Below are 13,644 nucleotides of genomic sequence, written 5' to 3' on the forward strand. Positions count from 1 at the left end.
GGCAGTTTCCAGGTGTTTATTTATTTATTCTGCTTTTAAAAAAGAATGTATATCTTCAGCTGAGGATACTGATATTTATACGTAATGTGACCCCGATATGCCTGGGCATCCCAGCCCTGTCCTGAGTTCACAGACACCACGAAGTAGGACTCAACAGTTCTACATTTCTGAACAAGATCAAATTCAACTCCCAGAAGACACTAACAAGAAACATGGGTTTTATTGTAGTTTTCATGGAGTGGTGCATTAAAGGATTATATCAAGCACCACATGGCACACTTTAATAGAAACTCCTATTAAACAACTTGGGTCTCCCCAGAAAGTTCCCCTCAGCCACTTCTTCACCCTTGAATCTTGTCCACATATAGGTTCCAAGTTTCCCTTGGTGCTGGATCTCACTGCATTGTCCCTTAGCTCTGCCCTCCTCCTCTACCGCCTACAAAATAATTTTTTTTATCTAATGCAAAACAAGTTAGTAAACTCTCTTAACCTTGCAGCCTCCTACCCATCACTCCGTTCAGTAAATGAAGAATTTTCTTTGAAATGAATGGGATATTATAAATTACACGTCATTTTTCTTTGTCACAAAGAAATAATTTTCCCTTTGTCACCATAGTGTTGGCCAACATTAATAATTAGAGAAATGCAAATAAAAATCACAATGTAGTATTAACTCACATATGTAAGAATGACTATCATCAAAAAGGTGATCGAATAAGTGTGTTGTACATTTTAAACTCATGCCATGTTATATGTCAGTTATGTCAAAATAAAACTAAAAAGAAAAAACACAATCGTGTTGGCTTACCATGTAAACTTCTGAAACTGTAGGTCCAAATTTCAAGATGCTTTTCTTCAGGAGTAGTTCAGCAAAAGCCTGAGTCTTTCTTTAGCAGAGCCATTTGGTGGGGATGCAAAGAGCAAGGGCCTGAGATGGAAGGAACCTAAGGAATTTAAGGTGAAGAAAAGAGAAACTAAAACTTACATAATTTACTGCTATTTTTTAAAAAATCACATATTATTTCATTGCATCTTCACCACCACATTTTACAGATGAAAAAACTGAGGGCTTAGAGAATCGAAAATAAATTTGAGAAGTGTCATTTCTACTAAGAAGCATAGCCAGGATTCTAAGCTAAGTCCATTGACTCCACAGTCTGGTGTCTTTCCTTATACTCCATCACCTTCCATGGGTTTGGGATTTCCAATATTCAGAGAGCTACCTCCTGTATCATCCCTTTAAGCTCTTTGGTAGCTCAGAATTGGATCTATGCATAGAAAGCCATTCTTCTCTTACACCAAACTGGCTAAATGACAGCTGGACTTAGCATCTCCTGGCTCAGTCTCTCCCTGTCCCATTGCAAATCCTATCCAAGCAGCCACATGAATCTCTGGTATCCCATTGGAAGATCAAAATATTGGTACTATTCGGAAAGGGATGGTGGATGAGTTTGAGTGTTGTAGTAGAAAGTGCCCTGGACCAAGATTCAGGCTACATAGATTAACACAGAATATATCAGTGTGCATCTCTCAATCTCTTTGGAAATAAATTTTTGCACAAAGTGCACTGAAACAGAAAATACAAGAGAATTCACATTTGTGGACTGGGTCTCACAATGCCTCTCAAACATACTACAGTAAACCTTTTTATTTTATATCTGAATCGTTTAACAACTTGACATGAACAGATTCAGTCTTGTATAAAGTAGGACAGAACATATTTTAATTCTCTCTGTCATCTCCAAGAAGCATTATTGTTATACATACAGTACAGGCTGTATGTGGACCTACTTCAGTGGCCTATTCAGTGCCTGAAGTGTCATTGCTCAAGTTACTTCATTTCTTCCTACCCTAATTGCTTTGACTATAAAAGGAGGAAGTTAGGCTAGATACGTTTCCTTCCAGCCATGTGGTTCATAGAGTGGTGAATATCTGCAAAGAACCACTTACCTCATGGAAAACACTATTCCATTCTGTGAAGAATCCCAAATTCAACATATTTACCAGCAATCATAGCTCCCATAAAGTTACGCCAAGTTACAGGTGGGAAGGGGATAGAAGGTAAGGGGAGCTGGGTAGAGGGTAAAAGTAAGACTGAGAGAAATGTAATTGTGGGTTAACATGACATTGCAAAGTTTTTTAGTGTGTGTGGGTGTCCCACCTATTCTAGTGGTTTATCTCCAAGTTATATTTATTACATTTTACAGAACACTAACATTTTACTGCACTAAAGAGCAAACTGTATAAAACTCCCGCTTTTTAGGAAAATCACATTAGAGAGCTTTAGCTGCTTGCCTACATATTTGTGGGGAGAGATTTTTCAATAATTAGCTGTTTGGTTTTTAAACCTCTTCAGATATCTACAAAAACTCCTCATGATGTAGCAGCCTACTGAAAATTAAAGGTGCCGTTTCCTGGATAATTTTGTTCAGTTACACATGAGGTTTGTTCTGGACTAGTACAGAAGACATATCGATTAGGTCAAAGGCAATCGCAAACAGCTTTTGAATATTGTCACTGACAGAATGTAGACCTACATTTTGAAGACACTTTTGAGACTGTGACCTCTGCAACATTTAACACCACTGCTTACTCACCCCTCCTTGAACCACTCTTTTCTCTTGGCTTCTAGGATATCACCTTCTGTTTTCCTTCTCTTTGTCCTTCAATTTCTTTTATAGCCTACTCACTCCCTCCAGAAGCTGTCATTCATCCCACTCTCAAGACAATGGTCACCACCTCTTCCCTGATGAGTCCCACAACTACATCTCTAGCCCAGACTATGTCCTAACCTACAGGCCCAAACATCCACTGCTTATTTAACATCTACACAAAGATGGCCCACAGGGATCTCTGACTCCGCATGTCCAAAATGAACCTCATCACCTTCCCTCTAAACTTGACCCTCTCCCCTAAGTTCCCTATCTCCATGAATGACTCCATTATCCACTCAGTTGCCTGAGCCAGAAAACTGAACAGCATCCTTGACACCCTCTCTTGCGTACCCAACACCCATTCCATCAGTCATCATGTAACTAGAATCTAAACCCGTATGATCTCTGGAATCTGGCCACACCCTTCCATCTGCACTCTGCTCACTTAACCCAAGGGAGCTCTCACTTGGAACACTCTAACAGCCTTCTCCTCTGGTTCCCCTCTTTGCTCCTCTTCATTCTATTCTCCACCCCACAGCCAACGTGAGCTTTTAAAAACAGCAATGTGATGGTTTTGCCCAGGGCTCTTAAATTAAAGTACATACTCCTTTAGATAGCTTTCAAGGCTCCTCTAATTTGCACTCTACACTCCAGACTTAATACTTCCTTTTTTTTTTTTCAGTTCTTCAAGAGATCCATGGTCTCTCCCACCCACCCACAGGCTTTTACATATATTAGTCCCGTTTCCTGAACACTCCTACTTTCCTAAGACCCAGAAGTCTTTCTTGACTCCCTTCCCTCACCACACACAACTAGTTATTACAATGCATGGGAATTACCTATTTAACTATCTTTCCACTAGACCACACAGTCTATGAGGGCAGGTACCATGCCTATATTATATCCTAGCACTTAGCACAGTGCCTAGTACATAGGAAAAGTTCAATATTTGTAAATAAATAAGAAAATAAAGGTGTCACTGCTTTGAACTAGTAGCAATATCAGTGTTCTAACCCGACTTTAATGACATGCAGTGTATGCTAACTACTGAATAAAGAAAAAAGTATTCTAGTTCTGTTCATTTTAAAAAAACAATTTTTAAGCACTGAAACCCTTTCTTCTCTTCAAGTGAATATGTGTTAGAGCCCAGTTTATATAAAATGGACAAAAACAGGCTGCTCATATTGGAACTTGGGTAAGGATACTCATTTATTCATCCCTCTTGATCCTGAGGGATTTCCAAGGAACCCATGAGGACGCTCAGAACTTAGTTTGAAAACTATTGATCCAACCAATCCTACTGCAAATAGGCAGAAACATTCATATCACCTGAGCCTTTTGTTTTTAAAATCTTCTAAGAAGTGCCCAGTAGGAGAAGGTGCTTATTTAGAGAAATAAGGAATCTAACATGAGACTATCAAGTAACCCTATTTCAGCTTTCCTGATGATGCTTTTCAAACCTGGAATGAAAGAGTAAAATACTCTTTCAAAGATTTAGAGGCTCAAAGCACTTCAGGGAATAGATTAAACACATTTTACCATGAACCTTGACATCTGAGGGGTGGTTCAGAGCAGGTTAAAGCATAAGAGGATTTGCCTTGATGCCATCTTTGCTTTGGTTGGAGCCTGAAGTCAATCACACATATAAAGTTCTAATCCTCATGCAGTTGTGCTTTTCCTTATGTTGCTAGCACTCAGCACTGAAGTCTGGGATTCTTTTCATTAGGAAATTTTTCCCATGAATAGTGTTTTCTGCCAAAAGGAACCAACTTGCTTCAGACAGAGCGGCATTGAGAAAAGTGCAAAAAAGACATTTGTCAATAGAAAACCACACAATGAAATGTCTCTTGGGCAGATGAGGTACAGTTTGAAGTAGTTGAGAAGAAAGTCTAGTCAAGGGCTCACACAATACACTGGGCAAGGCCATGGCACACACTATTATCAGAGGGCCACAGACACTTAATGTACCAGTGGAAGCCTTAGCCTTAAAACCAGCAAGAGGTCATTTCCCCTAGATTTCTTGGGAGAAAATAGAAACACTTTCATGTTTATAAATGTTGTTTATTTTGCTGTGGGAAAAACTTGAAGTATGAATAAAATGCTGAGTATCTTAATGACTATATGATGGGGAAGCACAGAACAATCTCAATTAGATAAAAGTACAATAAACATGTATTTTTTTTTCTTTCAATGGCTATATCATTAAAAAGGAATTGAGGAAAAGAATATATGTAATAATGGTTAAATTTAGGAGCTATGGCCATTGGAAAGAGGCTACATCTTATTTTGCTTATGTTTAGCACATTGTTGACTCAGTTAACTCAACATAATTGTACTATAAAAATTTATTCTTTGCTGAAGCAGATGAGGCAAATTGGTCATTTTCTTAATAGGTAATATAGTCTATGAAGCACTTAGATGTTCAATTCAGTTTCTTGCTCAAGAGCTTATAATCTAGCTTTAGTGGCAGAAACAGGCAAATAAATGAATTGTAGAGACTATGGTGGACATTGCAATAGCAGTAAGCACAGAAGAGGAAGACCTACATTTTTGCATTATTGAAAATTATTACAATAAAACAATTTAAAGTAAAATAAACACAATAAAAAATGGTCTGGTCTTAATTTTTACCTTGTGAGATAATTTTAAACAACTGATTTCTTTTCTTTAATTTTTTGGAATTATTTTCTTTTTCTCCTTAAAGAAGTTTTGTTAAGTTATATTTTTGTAGGAATTTATCCATTTCTCTATATTTTCCAGTTCACAGTCTTGAAGTTGTTTGTAATTCTCCTTATTAACCATTTAATTGTCAGCACCAACTGTAGTTACAATCTCTTTTGTTCTAATATTGATCTGCAAAAGGCTTTTCAAAGAAAGAATTATAGGTCTTTTTAATCCTCTTTTGTATTTTTTCTGCTTCATTGATTGCTGCTGTTATCTTTATTATTCCCACTTTTTATTCTTTATTTCATTATTTTTTTTAACTTCTTAGCTTATTAATTGCTAGCCTTCCATCTTTTCTAATAAAAGTATCTAAGGATGAAATTTCTCACTAGTTGTTGCTTTATTTGCATTGAATACTTCTTGATTATCGTATTTTTGTTTCACATATTCTAAGTATTTTCTAATTTCCATCATAATTTTTTCTTTGACCCACAGGTTATTTAGTAGAGGGTATATTAATTTTCTACATATGGTCTTTGTCTAGTCATCCTTTTGTTATTGATTTCAGTTTTTTGAAAATTGTTGATATTTGATTTATAGCTCAGCATGTGGTTAATTTTCAAAAAATACTCCATGTTGGTTGAAACGAATGTGTATTCTGTAGTTGTTAGGTGCAGTGTTCTATCTACTTATTCAATTAAAGGCAGCTTATTAATTGTGTTGTTCTGATCTTCTGTCTCCCTACTAATTTTGCCAGCTTGATCTAACTAGTTATAAGTTTAGAGAACTCTTACCTCTTCCTAGAGAACTGAATCTTTTATCCCTATGAAATGATTCTTTTTAAAGCTTTCTGTCTTAAGGACTATTTTGTCCGGTACTAATATAGCAATACCAACTTTCTTTTGATTAGTGTCTGCATGGTATAAATTTTTTCACACTCTTATTCTCAATTTTTCTGAATCCTTATGTTTCAAATGTGACTTAAACAGAATATAGCTGAATTCTTCAAAACAGAATATATATGTATGCACACACACACAACACCTGTAAATTTTTGCCTTATAAGTTGGGCACTTATTCTATTTTTGCTAAGTCTAATTCCTGATATATTTGTATCTTTACCATCCTATTTTGTGCTTTTTATATGTTTGAACCTTCAATATTTCTTTTTTTCTCTGTTTTCATCTACTGTTGTATTGATTATTTTTTGTTTTCCACTTTTTCCTTTTTAGTTAAAAAGCTACACACCCTTAAGATGGTTATGAAAGCTACACACCCTTAAGATGGTTATGCTAAAAATTTTAACTTGGATACTTAATATCTTTACCATTCTCCCAAACAATAAAAAGAACAGAATATTTAACTCTGATTATTCCCCTCCCAACTTACATGTTATATATAGACTAGAGGCCTGATGCACGAAATTCATGCAAGAGTAGGCCTTCCTTCCCCTGGCTACAGGCACCAGCTTCCCTCTGAAACCCGGGACCCGGGCTTCCCTTGCAGCCCTGGCTTCATCTGGAAGGTCATCTGGAGGGACGTCTGGGAGGACGTCTGGTCTAATTAGCATAGTATGTTTTTATTATTATAGATGGCTATGTATTTCATTTCTAGCTAGCTTTTTTAACCTCTTAAGAGAATACTATTGTGTTGTTTTTAGCCAATATTTATTTGCAATTAACCACATATTTAGCACTTTTTTCACTCTTCATTCTTTATTCATCTCTAACCTCCCATGTGTTCACTTTCTTCCTACCTAGAGAGCTTTAGAATTTCCTTTAGTGAGGGTCTATTGGTGGTGGCAAATTCTGTTTTTGTTTGCTTGTTTGAAGATGTCTGATTTTTTCATTGTTCTTAAAATATACAAATTTAGGTCAACAGAAATTTTCTTTCAGCATACTGAAGATTTTAAATTTTTTCTGACTTCCATAGTTGATACGAAGTCTAATTGTTGTCCTGATGAAAGTAATGTCTTTTCTTTCTCTGGCTGCTTTTAAATTTTTTCTTTATCATATTATTTGATATTTGTTTTATACCTCAGCATGTAATGAGAATGTTTCTAAGTGTAAATTTCCTTTTACTTAACAATATTGGAATTGTTGGGCTTTTTGAATCTATAGTTTGTCATTTCTTGGGAATTCTCAGCCCATTATGTCTTCAATTATTGCTTTTATTCCTTCTGGCCTCTACTGTCTTCTTGGAATTCCAATTAGGTATTGTTATATTTCTTACAATATCTCCATAATTTATAATCTCTCTTTCATATTTTCCACATCTTTGGGATACATTATGTAAAAGAAAATTTTTTTAGATCTCTCTTTCCTAATCTGTTCTCCAGCTGTGATTATTCTGCTATCAATCCACCCATTGTGCCCTAGCTGGTTTAGCTCAGTGGATAGAGCATCAGCCTAAGGACTGAAAGGTCCCGAATTAGATTCTGGTCAAGGGCGTATGCCCGGTTTCAGGCTCAATCCCCAGTAGGGCAGCAGGAGGCAGCCAATCAATGATTTTCTCTCATCATTGATGTTTCTATCTCTCTCTCTCCCTTCCTCTCTGAAAATGAAATCAAATAAAAATACACCATTGTGTTTTTAATTTTGAATTTATATTTTAAACTTCTAGTGGTTCTTTCGAGTCTTTTTCAAAAATGCTGGGTCATGGTTTATGCATATTGTCAATCTATTCTCTTATTTCTTTTTTTTTTATTCTCTTATTTCTTAACATATATTTAACATACTTAGTTTATATTCTATGTCTAGTAATTTTTTTAAAATATATTTTTTATTGATTTTAGAGAGGAAAGGAGAGAGGGAGAGAGAAACATCAATGATGAGAGAGAATCATTGATTGGCTGCCTCCTGCACGCCCCCCCACTGGGGATCAAGCCTGCAACCCAGGCATGTGCCCTTGGCTGGACTCGAACCCGGGACCCCTCAGTCCGCAGGCTGACACTCTATCCTTGAGCCAAACAAGCTAAGGCCCATGTCTAGTAATTTTAATAGCTAATGTTTTGCAATCTAATTCTGTTGTTTGTTGCTTCTGCTGGCCCTTGCTTACGGTATATTATTTCCTTTACTATTTTGTGATTTTGACCATGACCTTGTATTTCTTTAGTGTTTATTGATGAAAACTCTTTGAGGCCTGTGTTGAAGATGGTACCTCCAGGACAGATTTGCATTTGTTTCTGCTAGGCACCCAGGAACTACACGTACAGGTTTACTTTACCCTTAATGCTTGACTTGAGTGTTTTTGGACTGCCAGGTGAGGTGTGAATTGGGGCTGCAAGCCTGTATGAATGCCGATTATGTGCAAATTCTCAGGGGGCATATTTCTTCTCTCCCTCCATTTAGAGTCAGTTCCCAAGGCAGACAATTTTCCTTGCAATTTTCTGGAGGTGGAGGGAAAATGGTAGGTTTATTTGTAATTCATCGTATAAAAAGGGGGTAGTCTTTTGGGGACCCAGCTTTAAGCAGAGGCAGAGGGGTCCACTTCTCACTTTGAAGACATTCACTCATTTGACAAATGCCCTCAAGGCAAAAGCCTCTCCTCTCAGGTTTTGCTTATTTCCTGGGTTCCCCCTTGCATTTAGTCCTGGCCTCTAATAAGTATTCCTTATTTTTTTAAAAATATATTTTTATTTATTTCAGAGAGGAAGGGAAAGGGAGAGAGACAGAAATGTCAATTATGAGAGAGAATCATTGCTCGGCTGCCTCCTGCACACCCCACACTGGGGACTGAGCCTGTTACCCAAGCATTTGCTCTGACTAGGAATTGAACCGTGACCTCTGGATTCATAGGTCAGCACTCAACCACTGAGTCACACTGGCCCAGCAAAGTATTCCTTATTTTTGCTGCCACCATAAAATGCATTTCAACTTTGTCAACTAGTTTAAGTTGCTTTCAGTGAGAGGATTGTTCAGGATATCTAGTCTGTCATATTGCCAGAAATGAAAGTCCCTCTACCTCTCCCTGAGGGTTAAGAGTTGTTCTCAAGGCTTCTTTCCTGGGTCTTCCTCTCTCCTTCGTCTACATGCTCTCTCCCCCAGTCATTTTTTAAAAAAATATATTTTATTGATTTTTTACAGAGAGGAAGGGAGAAGGATAGAGAGTTAAAAACATCAATCAGCTGCCTCCTGCACACTCCCCACTGGGGATGTGCCCGCAACCAAGGTACATGCCCTTGACCGGAATCGAACCCAGGATCCTTGAGTCCGCAGGCCGACGCTCTATCCACTGAGCCAAACCGGTTAGGGCCCCAGTCAATTTTTTAAAAATATGTTTTTATTGATTTTTTTAGAGATGAAGAAAGAGCCATTGAGAAGTTTTGAGTATGAGAGCAACATAATCCAATGAGTGTTTTAAAAGATTATTCTGGCTGCAATAAGGGTAACATATAAATAGGGCAAGAATATAAATTAGGAGGTTGTTGCAGGAAACCAAGTGAGAGCTCACAAATAGCTAAGCCAAGACAGTGAGGATGTGGATGAACAAAAATCAGGTGAATTTGAAAAATATATAGGATGTTATGAAAAAAAAAAGAGCATCAGCAAGCTGCTCAGCGACTGGTTTTGGCTCCTGAGAGGATGGTGGAGCCCGTCTCTCAGAAAGGGATACAGAAAGTGGGTCAGCCATTGGGGAGTCAGCTCAGTTTAGAATGTTGTGGAGCAGGGCTTTTTGTGCCCTACTTTCTGCCCTGTTGGCTCATCTGTCATTTCCATGCAGCTGTGGGGAACAGGTTCCTGTATTCTGACAGCATCCTACCTCTACTTTTCTGCCTCACAACTTTCTCCACACCTGGGGAAGTTCATTAAAACTGGAAACGGTACAGGCCAGAGGTGCCCCAAATTACCATTTCCTGGAGACAATCTTCAACCAATGGGAGCTGGTGGATAATGCTCCAGCCTCCCTTCCTTTAGAGCAAGGGTGGGGAGCCTTTTTTCTGCCAAGGGCCATTTGGATATTTATAATAGCATTCAAGGGCTTTACAAAATTATCAACTTAAAAATTAGCCTGCTATATTTGGTCAAATGTTTAATTAACTCACCCCTAATGCCTTGGCAGCGCCAGACCAAATGATTTCCTGGGCCTTATATGGCCCGAGGGCTGGACGTTCTCCACCCTGCTTTAGAGAGGCAATTCTGTGTCACATGGACAGTGAATACCAGTCTATGTCCACAACATTTACCAGCTCAGTAATACATCCTTTACTGTCTTCCCCTCCTTCTGTATCTTAATATTCCTGCTCCATCACTCCTGCTTCCTGGATTATCTTCCCAAAATAAACTTCATGCATCTAATCCTTTATTTTCAGGCTCTGCCGGAAGGAGGGAAATCCAAACTGAGAATCATTCAGTGAGAACAGAAGGGGGTCCATGAAGGAAACTTGAGGAGCTTTAGGCACAGGCAGAGGAAAACAAGAAGACTGAGAAACAGGAGACCAGAGACAGGAGAAGGACCAAGAGAGTTTGCAGCCGTGAAAACCCAGGGAAGGGGAAGATTCAAGAAACAGAGAGTGGTCAGAAGTATTAAATGCTACTGAGAAGTCAAAAAAAGTATAGAGAAGTAACCACCAGATTTAGCAAACAGAGGTCATCTGTGACTCGGTGAGAAAACAATTCTAAAAGCATGTTGAGGCTGAAGCTAGGTTATAAGTGAGTTTGGCGGGGAAGTGAGAATATGAAGAGAGTTAATATGGGGAACTCTTTTAGGATGTTTGGCTTAAAGATGAGAGAGATGTGAGCCTGTTAGACTGTCTAGGGCTAGGCTCATAATAAGCAGCTAGGCAGAGAAAGAGGTTGAAGGTAGGTAGGAGAGAGCGTGGAACAATGAAAATAACGAATTTCTGAAAAAGAAAGGCAAGGGTAATTCCAGGTAGATAGACTAGATTCAGTTTGAAGGAGGGCATGTTTTCCATTGAAACAATAACATGGTTACTTGTCTATTTCAAAGATGATTATCAGTAGACAACTGCCTTCTTCTTTTGCATTAAATTGTTTTTATCTGATAAATTTTAATTGAATTTAACTGTTGGTAATATTTGATAACATATAATATGCCCATCAGCAAACTTACTTGATGCTGCCACAATATTAAGATTGGAGTCCTTCAGATGTTACGTGTGTATTTGCTTGATGGTCTGTGAAAAACATGTGTTGCTCAGGTAAGGGAGATAAAGGGAAGCATCATTAAATGTCAGCCTAGCAATCTGGCATTATTTGACCCCATCTGCCTTTTTCGGGAAAGTCAGCAAGTAATTTACTGCTTTGTGGTCTGTTTCTCATTTATAAACTGGGCCTAATATAATAGGTATTTATAATATAATTTATTCCTAGATATTATTCACAAATTGAGCTTGCCTAAATTAAACCTTTATTGTCTATAAGGTTATAAATGAAGAAAGTATTCTGGAAGACCCATTTAAAAATACCAAAATCGATCGTGAAAAGACAAATACATGTTTTTCCAATGAGCTAAGCTTGTGAAGAAAATGTCAATGTTTTAAATAATCATCTTGGAGAATTCTTCTTTTATCAACTGGCTGAGGTTTCTTAAAATACCAGTGCAAAGAGGTTCTAACTAAAGATATTTTTCTGATAAATCTCCCTGACACAAGTAAATGTTTCATTGCTCTAAGGACCTTCAAACTGTGATCAAAATTAGGGCCATCTGCCTAAAAACTATCATTGCAGATCCAGTGGGTAGAAATTATTTTGAAAGTTAAAGTTTTTCTTATTGCTGTGCTCTCTTCCTTTTCTCCTCCGCCTGCATCTCCTCATCTCTGCTGCTGGTTTTATCATCATTAAATATGCACAGTACATAGTATCCTTCATCTTTAGCAGACTTTGTGGGCATATTATTTGATTATGCCCTTAACAGTTAATGTTTTGCCAACTGTATTCTAAAAGCAACCCAATGAGCTTTTGCTTGCAATAAAAACTTCTTCCTTTGATGTCTTGGGGTAGCTATTTTTCAATATAAATGGACAATGCTTTTGCAAGAGCGTTGACTAATTCAGATGCATATGGATTTGCTTCATCTATACCTACATTCATAAAATCAAAAGTTTTTCTACTTTACTCCTAGCACCAATCAATATAAGAGCAGCTTCGGCTATCTTGTAACCTAGGCAGTCACAATGGCGATATTTGGCCAATACTGAGGGGAGTCTATTTACAATAATAAAGGTCATAATCGCAGTGGTCTAAAGTGAACCTATTGTGAGTCAGGAGCCATCTGTACCCTTCTATCCATATTTATTGTGAGGATTAAGAGTATAAAGTGCTTTAAAAACTGCAAAATCTTATACAAATGGGAGGAATTATTATAATCCAAACCAGTATAATATATACAAAAACACCCAAACCAAACAGCACTAATGCATTGTTCAATACAGGTCTGTGTACTCAGAATTTGAAACACTTCTTTTTCCTAAAAACCACAGGCTTCTTCTTACTGAGTTAAAGAAGTATTTTGGTCAACACAGAAGTTTAACACCAAGTGAAAATCCACCCATGAGTAGGAAAGGAGCCATTCTCCCTCCAGCCTCCCTCCTTCTCCCCTCCATCTCTATACATTGCCTATACTTTGCCCTATGTTGGCCTTTTGCGGGGCTCACTGCTTGCCACTCGGGAATGATACCTCTCACCTCAGAGTTTTCAGGCTTGAAAACTTCTGACAGACACCTGTGAAAGCATGCAATAGCACCGTACCATTCAATTCTGAACCAGTCTCCCACCTCAGTGACAGACTGTTAAATAAAAACTTGTGCCCCGCCCAAAAGCTTTGAAAGGATCAGTGTTCCTTTTACTTACGTACAAAAGAAAGAAAGAAAATCCCAACTAATTTGTTATAAACAAAGCAATTTGAAATTCTACTCACCTACTGCAAAAAGTCAAGAGATCATTTTGCCACAAGACCCCCTATTAATGCCTTATGCGACGTTTGGGAAGGCTTCCGGAAATTCAATCTGGGTTTTGCTGTCCCCCCTACTCCTGTAGTGCAAAGTGCCGGATCAGAGCAGATAAACAAAGCCTCGAGGCAATGCCAAGCCATTTCTCTCTTAAATTTCCAAAGACTAACATAAGATGGGGATGTTGTGTACATTCATATGTATGAATTCAATAATGTTTATTACATTCCAGCCACACCTACATATGTTCTCCCCTTCTCTTAGTTGCCTGTGATTTGCTTCTAACATTTCTGATATCACTAGAACAACAGCTACAATAACAACCACAGGAATTTTCACTAGAACAAACATGATCAGAAACCCTCATCATGCTCCATAAAAGCTAAAATAAGGAAAAAATCGAAGAGAGTTTTAAGT

General features: G+C 37.8%; 1 long non-coding RNA gene across 1 annotated transcript; it reads right to left on the reverse strand.

Moving 5' to 3' along the window:
• Positions 1–840: 840 nt before the first annotated feature.
• Positions 841–13,375, reverse strand: LOC118668958. The gene is made up of 3 exons (XR_004971824.1): positions 13,197–13,375; positions 11,391–11,454; positions 841–944 (listed from the first exon to the last, which is right to left on the reverse strand). It is a non-coding gene; the product is annotated as an uncharacterized LOC118668958 (long non-coding RNA).
• Positions 13,376–13,644: the final 269 nt, after the last annotated feature.

The sequence above is a fragment of the Myotis myotis genome, unplaced genomic scaffold (assembly GCF_014108235.1).
Source record: "Myotis myotis isolate mMyoMyo1 unplaced genomic scaffold, mMyoMyo1.p scaffold_m19_p_14, whole genome shotgun sequence".
Classification (NCBI taxonomy): Eukaryota; Metazoa; Chordata; class Mammalia; order Chiroptera; family Vespertilionidae; genus Myotis; species Myotis myotis.